The sequence below is a fragment of the Oncorhynchus kisutch genome, linkage group LG18, assembly GCF_002021735.2.
Source record: "Oncorhynchus kisutch isolate 150728-3 linkage group LG18, Okis_V2, whole genome shotgun sequence".
Classification (NCBI taxonomy): Eukaryota; Metazoa; Chordata; class Actinopteri; order Salmoniformes; family Salmonidae; genus Oncorhynchus; species Oncorhynchus kisutch.
Genome location: NC_034191.2, coordinates 46631440 through 46639328, shown reverse-complemented (window position 1 = coordinate 46639328; position 7889 = coordinate 46631440). Strand labels below are relative to the sequence as shown.

Below are 7889 nucleotides of genomic sequence, written 5' to 3'. Positions count from 1 at the left end.
TAGTCATTCAAAAATCATGTTAAACACTATTATTGCACACAGAGTGAATCCATGCAACTTATTACGTGACTTGTTAAGCACATTTTCACTCCTGAACTTATTTACGCTTGCCATTTCAGCTTTACATTTGTAATTAATTTGTAAAAAATGTTTTTAACATATGTCCACTTTGAGATTATGGTGTATTATGTGTAGACCAGTGACAAAAACATCAATTTTTTTAAATCATTTTAAATTCAGGCTTTTTATTTTTTATGAATTTGTAAAAAAAAAAAACATGACATGACATTAAGAGGTATTGTGTGTAGACCAGTGACAAAACATCTCAATTTAATAAATGTTATATTCAGGCTGTAACACAACAAAATTTGAAAATAAATAAACACAATTGTTCAAGGGGTGTTAATACTTTCTGAGGGCACTGTAGTTGAGACAAGGCAAGGTAACTGACAAGGTACACTAACATAGATAGCCTGTGATTATGTCATAACATCTGTATTGTCAGTCAGGGATACGAAGCTCAAACCTTGTGACTCAGCCCATAGCCCACATACCTCTACAGAAGGCCAATATTACATTATTCTCAGTGAAAATAGTGAAGGATGCATCGTACGTCTCCTGACTGTGTGCCGTCACAGATGTATGGCTGGTAGTCTCTGGCAAGCCTTGGCACATTGTCCTTTATGTCCAGCACTTTGATGAACAACACCACAGACAAGGATAGAGGGTTCTGCTCTGCAATTGTGAAGATAGACATTTGTTGGAGTATTGGATACATGCATCATAAATGCTTTGGCAAAGCTCTGTCACAAAGGCAGTTTAACGTTATACATGTTACTGTAAATTTGGGCATACATTTCATCCGGGCGTGAAAATACTGCCCCCTGTCACCAAGAAGTTAACGGGATCGATATGACAACAGCCAGTGAAAGTGCAGGGCGCCAAATTCAAAACAAAAGAAATCAAAATTAAAATTCCTCAAACATACATGTATCTTATACCGTTTTAAAGGTAATCTTGTTGTTAATCCCACCACAGTGTCCAATTTCAAATAGGCTTTACAGCCTGGTGCAGGTCTACAATTTTGTTTCTGGTGTCCTTTGACAGCTCTATAGTGGAGTTTGGAGTGTGACTGTTTGAGGTTGTGGACAGGTGTCTTTTATACAATTGTATAATTTATATATAAATTCATTCAAAATCCTACAATGTGATTTTCTGGATTTTTTTTCTCATTTTGTCTGTCATAGTTGAAGTGTACCTATGATGAAAATTACAGGCCTCTCATCTTTTTAAATGGGAGAACTTGCACAATTGGTGGCTGACTAAATACTTTTTTGCCCCACTGTATATACTAGTTCTGTGTTTAAACTGCGGTCTACAACAAGGAGTAAGAGCAGAATACAAAGGTGTCAAACAGACCAAAGATGCTCATAATGCTGTGTGTATAACAAGTCACCATTGCGCACTCCGATTTTCCTCCTTTGTGATTTGAATCAGTATGTGTGAGAGGCTTGACAGTGGCACAGTTAGTGTGCGGCTGTGACGGATGTGACTCACTCTGCTGGAAGGTGGGTCCGTTGTCATTGACATCTGTCAAGCTGATGGTGACAGTGGTGGAGGCAGAGTAACCACCTTTGAGTCCAAGCAAATCCTTCACCAGCACCACCAGCACATACTGCTCCCTAGCCTCCCTGTCCATGTTGGCCATTTAGGTCATGATTATGCCTGGGGGGGTTTAAAGATTGTTGACACTGAACTTGACTATTTTGATGCATTCATGGACCCACATGAATGTCTCTACAGTATATCTCTCAACTATACCTGTCTTGGGTTCCACAGAGAAGTAGGGCTCCCCCAGTAGGATAGAGTAGATGAGCTTGGTGTTGTTTCCAAACAGGGGATTGTCAGCATCTGTGGCTGTCACCTGGGCCACAGTGGTCCCTGTGGGATAGGAGAGGATCACACAGGCAGGCTTGGCTAAGGTTGCAGCCTCCCAGCCCCTCTCCAGCAGCTGACGGGGAAATAAAGTGATTAAGCCACGGTCCCACCGGATATATCTGTCTGGCTCAGGGGTGCAGAAGGAGATGTAGTAGGAGGAAGGGATGGGGCTGGGTGCCCGATGCTCACTGTGTCCTTTCACTTAGGCACCCAGGCTGAGCAGGTGTGCTTGACAACCTTTCCAACCCCCTCCGTGACATTGCTCCCTATCATTCTCTCTTCTTGTTTCGCTCTCTCCACCACTATATCACTATCTTTCTCTGTCTCTGTCTTTCAGTCTACATGTCTCTGTTTCTTCTAGCGCTCCCTCTCTCTCTATCTCTTAGCCGGAGTGTTACTTTCTGAATCTCTCATTCTCTATGACCAACTCTGTTTCTCAGTGTCTCCACCTCTTCCCTTTTCCTCACTTTCTCTCTCTTTTCCTCTCTATCTTTTGCTCCCTCTCAAATTCAAATGCATTGTGATTTATTACAAGAAATATATTATTATATGCAGGCCAGATTACATATAAATTGAAATGGTAATGCTTGCACTATGAAATGGCACTGGTAATGATAACATTATTTAAGTAAAAATAAATCATATGAGCGATTTATAGGTATGATACCTAAACCAACACTTTCATCTTCCTGAAAGGGGTGACGAAGGACAGCCATATACCCTTCCCTTTATATTCTTTCTTAATTTGAAATGAGATGTGATGAAACTATTTATTCATGTAAAATGCTCTTCAAGGTACATTTCAAACCTGTACGAAATCCCCTGTACCATGTGAGGGACTTCAACAACTTACAATCTTCAGGTGCCCAGTAAAACACAATATATTTGATCCCTCAACTAACATTTTCCATGATCCAAATGCATAATTTGAATGTATTCATTTCAAATGCTCTTCAAGGTACAGGTGCAGGGGACTTAGAATCGTAACTTCAGATCTAAGATTTTTCATCATCCATAAATGTAAATGTAACTACCGGCGTCCATATTAGGACAGCCTCAGTCTCAGCAGGAGTTGTTTGTCCTAATATGGACACTGTATATTTTGTAACATTGATAAAAGTAGAGATGATGGGTGAATTAATTCTGGTCAATTCAACCCACAATGAGAGATGGAATTCCTGATCTGAACATTACAAAACCGAGATCAATTTACATAAGAGGCACAGGTGTAGCACACACTCCTGCAACCCCCACAAGGCGAGGGGCCCACGTGCTTTGGGGCCCCCAAACCTCTTGCTCAGCACTCCTATATGTCCCATATGCGTCCCCTTTCAACTTTCTCCAGATCTGTTGGGCAGTGTGTCAGCCAGCCATTCTAGAGTGTGACTCATCTGGCACTGGTCTTTATTGGCATACTTAGTTGGGAAATGTTTAACACTGGGAGATGCCTCAGGGACCCATCTTGCTGAGCATTAGATCTACCATTTCCCTCAGATTGTCTTCATGCTACTCCCATTTGAATTGTGTCTCATAGAGAGCAGGTTTGTAATTGAGTCAAATAGTTGCTGTCTGACTGTTCTCTCCAGTCCCACAATTCAAATTATGCATTTGGATCATGGAAAATGTTAGTTGAGGGATCAAATATATTGTGTTTTACTGGGCACCTGAAGATTGTAAGTTGTTGAAGTTTGCGAGTGGCCCCGCAAAACTACTCTACGCCACTGATAAAAAGGGAGGAAAGTAATCTTTTATATTTGATTGTTGTTTCATTTAGCTGACCAGATGATAGAGTTTTTTTTTACCAGGCTTTGACACAAATCAAAATACCAGCCTATACACCCCTGGTCAAACACTGGATTTCGAGACACGAAAATACATTTTAGTTAACCAGCTATTTCTGACAAATGCAGCTTCCACTGAGATATACAAGAAAAGAAATGAACTAGAAGCAATTTTGCTTTTTGAAAAGATTATGAAGTTATTGTGATTCTGTTTCTTGGAAGTGTACTCTAAGCCTGGGGGCTTGACTTTAAATCCAGTGAGGATGGAAAGCCTTTTGTAAGAAAACAAGGCAATGTAAATGTATTGTATTCCATTGGCGAGCATTAGGACCAAAACATAATTCTTGCAGTATGATACAGCACTGCAGCTGACTAATCAAGACGTGTAATATAATCAATGCCTGGTTAGACATGGAAAATAGAGAAACATGCACCTAAAAAAGTCAAATTAGAATTGATGTTCCAATGACCATGTCCAAAACTATTGAATGTGTCTTCCTCTGAAATGTCGAGCTTCGGTCATGTCTAGGACATTGTAGGATGACTTAATAGTAGTTCCAAAAGAGTTTAGGGAATGTAGAAACCCAGCAACATGAGTGGTCAATATAACAATCTAAACAAAGAGATAGGATTTTTATAACATATTTTACTAATCTTATATGAATAAAACGTAAAACGTTTGTGTTAAATGAAAGTGAAATGGCAATTCCAGTGCTTTTTAGTTGTTTAAAGACAATGTTTGAAAGTGCCACCATGACAACTGTGCAATATATCATCTTTTCGCTTCTGCCATTGACAGAGAAACCAATATGAAACCATAGTCGTATGGTAACCAATAGCAATGCGCCCCCAACAGCTGGTGTCTCTGTCGCTACAGTGGCTTGTTTCTATTTGAGCATTAGATCTACCATTTCCCTCAGATTGTCTTCATGCTACTCCCATTTGAATTGTGTCTCAGAGAGCAGGTTTGTAATTGAATCAAATAGTTGCTGTCTGACTGTTCTCTCCAGTCCCACAATTCCTTTTGAGTCTCCTGTTCAGAAAAACTCTCTAAATTACTTTGGGGTGAGAATGGCTTAAGATATGAAATAGTAGTTTTATCAAAATACCATCGCAACAAGTATTTTCTATCAGTAGTTTAACGTTTTGTATGTTTCTGAACGTAACAAGAGACAATGCTATGTGCAATAATATGAAATAATTGTAATAATACTGTGTGCATTGTGCAGTTAGTATAGTAGTTGTTGTAGTAGCCATGGAAGTATTATTCATGTCTGACTGCCTAATGGTCATATTTAATCTTGTGAAAATATATTTACTGTCAAGCCCCCTATATTACAAAGTGTTTACAAATCAATTACCAATACCCAATTTTGTTTTAGAAATTCTATTTGGTCTCACAATGTGAGTGAACGTGTGTGTAAGTGCGTCTTAACTGGGCATATCCATATCAGCATGAGACTCATGGAGTGACATTCCAATTAGTGGCCAGTGAATTGTGAAGTAATGAAGGTACTTCATTTGGCTGCCAAGCAGCCTAATGGAACACTGGGGGCCAAACCTAGAAAACAGCCTTCAACACTACTGAAAGGCATCTCCCAGTGTTAAACATTTCCCAACTAAGTACGCCAATAAAGACCAGTGCCAGATGAGTCACACTCTAGAATGGCTGGCTGACACACTGCCCAACAGATCTGGAGAAAGTTTGTTGGCTAACAAGATGCACTACAGGCAGCCAAAATGGCGGAGCATAGACTAGCTGGAAAAAGAGCACATCTGCTCTTATACAAATGCTCAATAGGCTTATGAGGCAGGCCTTTTCACTGAAATATGTCCTGACTATGGAATAAGTGCTGTGGTGTTTATGTAATCCGAGATATAAATACCTCATGCGAAAACAATATAGTATATGAATATGACAGGTTTAGCTGCAAAACCATCTTGTATATTTCTATGCATGTCCATTGGAAATTCATTTTTGCAATAACTTATTTCCATGAAAGTAAGGCTGAAATGGAATCTGGCTTAATGGCATCAAGTAGCTCAATGAATCATGGCGTGAATGGTATTGCACTGCTTATTCTGGAATCTGTCAAATGCTGGGGTGTTGAACTGAGCAACTCCAGAAAGAGGTATATTTTCGATTAGCTAAACATTTGAATATATTTTGATGACTAGCATCAGTGAGTGTAGAACCCTATGGTTGGCAGCCATTTGTTTTATGCAGTAATAGGCCTTCTTCCTCCCACTCCAGCAGACCTCCTGGAGCACCAACATGTACACTTCTCCACTATTCCACCATATGACGCAGTTGAGAATGAGCTGGGTCTCGCAATGTTAAGCATCACATGAGTTTCCTATATGTGCTCTCATGGAGATATTTACGTGCTCTCATGGAGATATTTACGTGCTCTCATTGAGATATTTACATTCTCCACATCCATCTTGAAAACCTGTTAAACTACTTACCTGCCATTTCTAATACCTGGCTGCGTTAGGCATGTGTGCAAGTGTAACACAATGTCACACCCTGACCATAGTTTGCTTTGTATGTTTCTATGTTTTGGTTGGTCAGGGTGTGATCTGAGTGGGCATTCTATGTTGGATGTCTTGTTTGTCTATTTCTATGTCTGGCCTGATATGGTTCTCAATCAGAGGCAGGTGTTAGTCATTGTCTCTGATTGGGAACCATATTTAGGTAGCCTGGGTGTGTTTGTGGGTGATTGTTCCTGTCTCTGTGTTTTGCACCAGATGGGACTGTTTTAGGTTTTCTCACGTTTGTTGTTTTTGTTAGTTATCTCATGTGTAGTGTCTTTATAAATTAAAGAACATGACACAAGGTATATAGTTAGTCTATGTAGACAATCAAATATGTTATAACAGAGTACCTACAGTCCAATAACAAATGTAATAGCATAATAATATTAAGGACATGTCCAACATGTCCTTAATATTAATAGTACATTTATTTGGTGTGTACAGAGCATGCTGTGGAAAGTATTTTTCTCTTTACTTTTATCCCTGGCATGCAATCAGTGGAATAAAGTTACAGTACAAAAAAGTTAGTTTCAAAAAAGTGGTATGCCTATTAATATACAGCCTGAAATGTCACTTTAATAAATCCTCTTAAAGAGGCTGTGAATTTTTGCAGCTTTTTGTTAAAAAACGTGCAAAATTTCAACGTCCTGCTACTCATGCCAGGAATATAGTATATGCATATGATTAGTATGTGTGGATAGAAAACACTCTGACGTTTCTAAAACTGGTTAAATTGTGTCTGTGACTATAACAGAACGTGTGTAGGAGGCAAAATCCCAAGGAAAACTGTTCACAAAAAAACACACAAAATATATCCCTCCGCCAGTCTCTGTATTGTCTATGGCAAGGGAAAATAGATAACGTCCAGTTTACAATGCCTACAGCTTCCACGCAATGTCGCCAGTACTGGCAATTGGGTTGAAGTTTATCCTTGGTGAAATGAGAAATAGGCACTTCCTGTCATTGAGTACACCGGAGGAAGTTATGAAAGGGAGAATATGGACCATGATTTCAAGACTTGCTGCTATTGAATACAGATCGCCCCGTGATCAATTTGATCGATTATTAACATTTACTAATACCTAAAGTTGGATTACAAAAGTAGTTTGAAGTGTTTTGTCAATGTTTATAGGCAACTTTTTTTATTTAAAAAAATGACGTTGCGTTTTGGAAAGGTGCTTTTTCCTGGATCAGACGGGCTTCATCAATTGACATTTTGGGTATACATGGACGGATTTAATCGAAAAAAAGACCCAATTGTGATGTTTATGGGACATATAGGAGTACCAACAAAGAAGCTCGTCAAAGGTAATGAATGTTTTATATTTTATTTCTGCGTTTTGTGTAGCGCCGGCTACGCTAATTATTTTGTTTGCGTCCCCTTTAGGTATTTCGGGGGTTGCATGCTATCAGATAATAGCTTCTCATGCTTTCGCCGAAAAGCATTTTAAAAATCTGACATGTTGGCTAGATTCACAACGAGTGTAGCTTTAATTGAGTACCCTGCCTGTGTGTTTTAATGAAAGTTTGAGTTGTATCGAGTACTATTAGTTGTCACTCTGAAATTTCCGCTGATGTTGATCCCTGTACAGGGACAGCAGCCATAAAAGCACTGCTGAATGTTCCACCTTT

At 39.3% G+C, this 7889-nt stretch overlaps 1 long non-coding RNA gene across 1 annotated transcript; it reads right to left on the bottom strand.

Moving 5' to 3' along the window:
* Window positions 1–343: 343 nt before the first annotated feature.
* Window positions 344–2471, bottom strand: LOC116354826 (uncharacterized). The gene is made up of 3 exons (XR_004204057.1): window positions 1822–2471; window positions 1558–1725; window positions 344–735 (listed from the first exon to the last, which is right to left on the bottom strand). It is a non-coding gene; the product is annotated as an uncharacterized LOC116354826 (long non-coding RNA).
* Between the last annotated feature and the right edge of the window lie 5418 nt (window positions 2472–7889).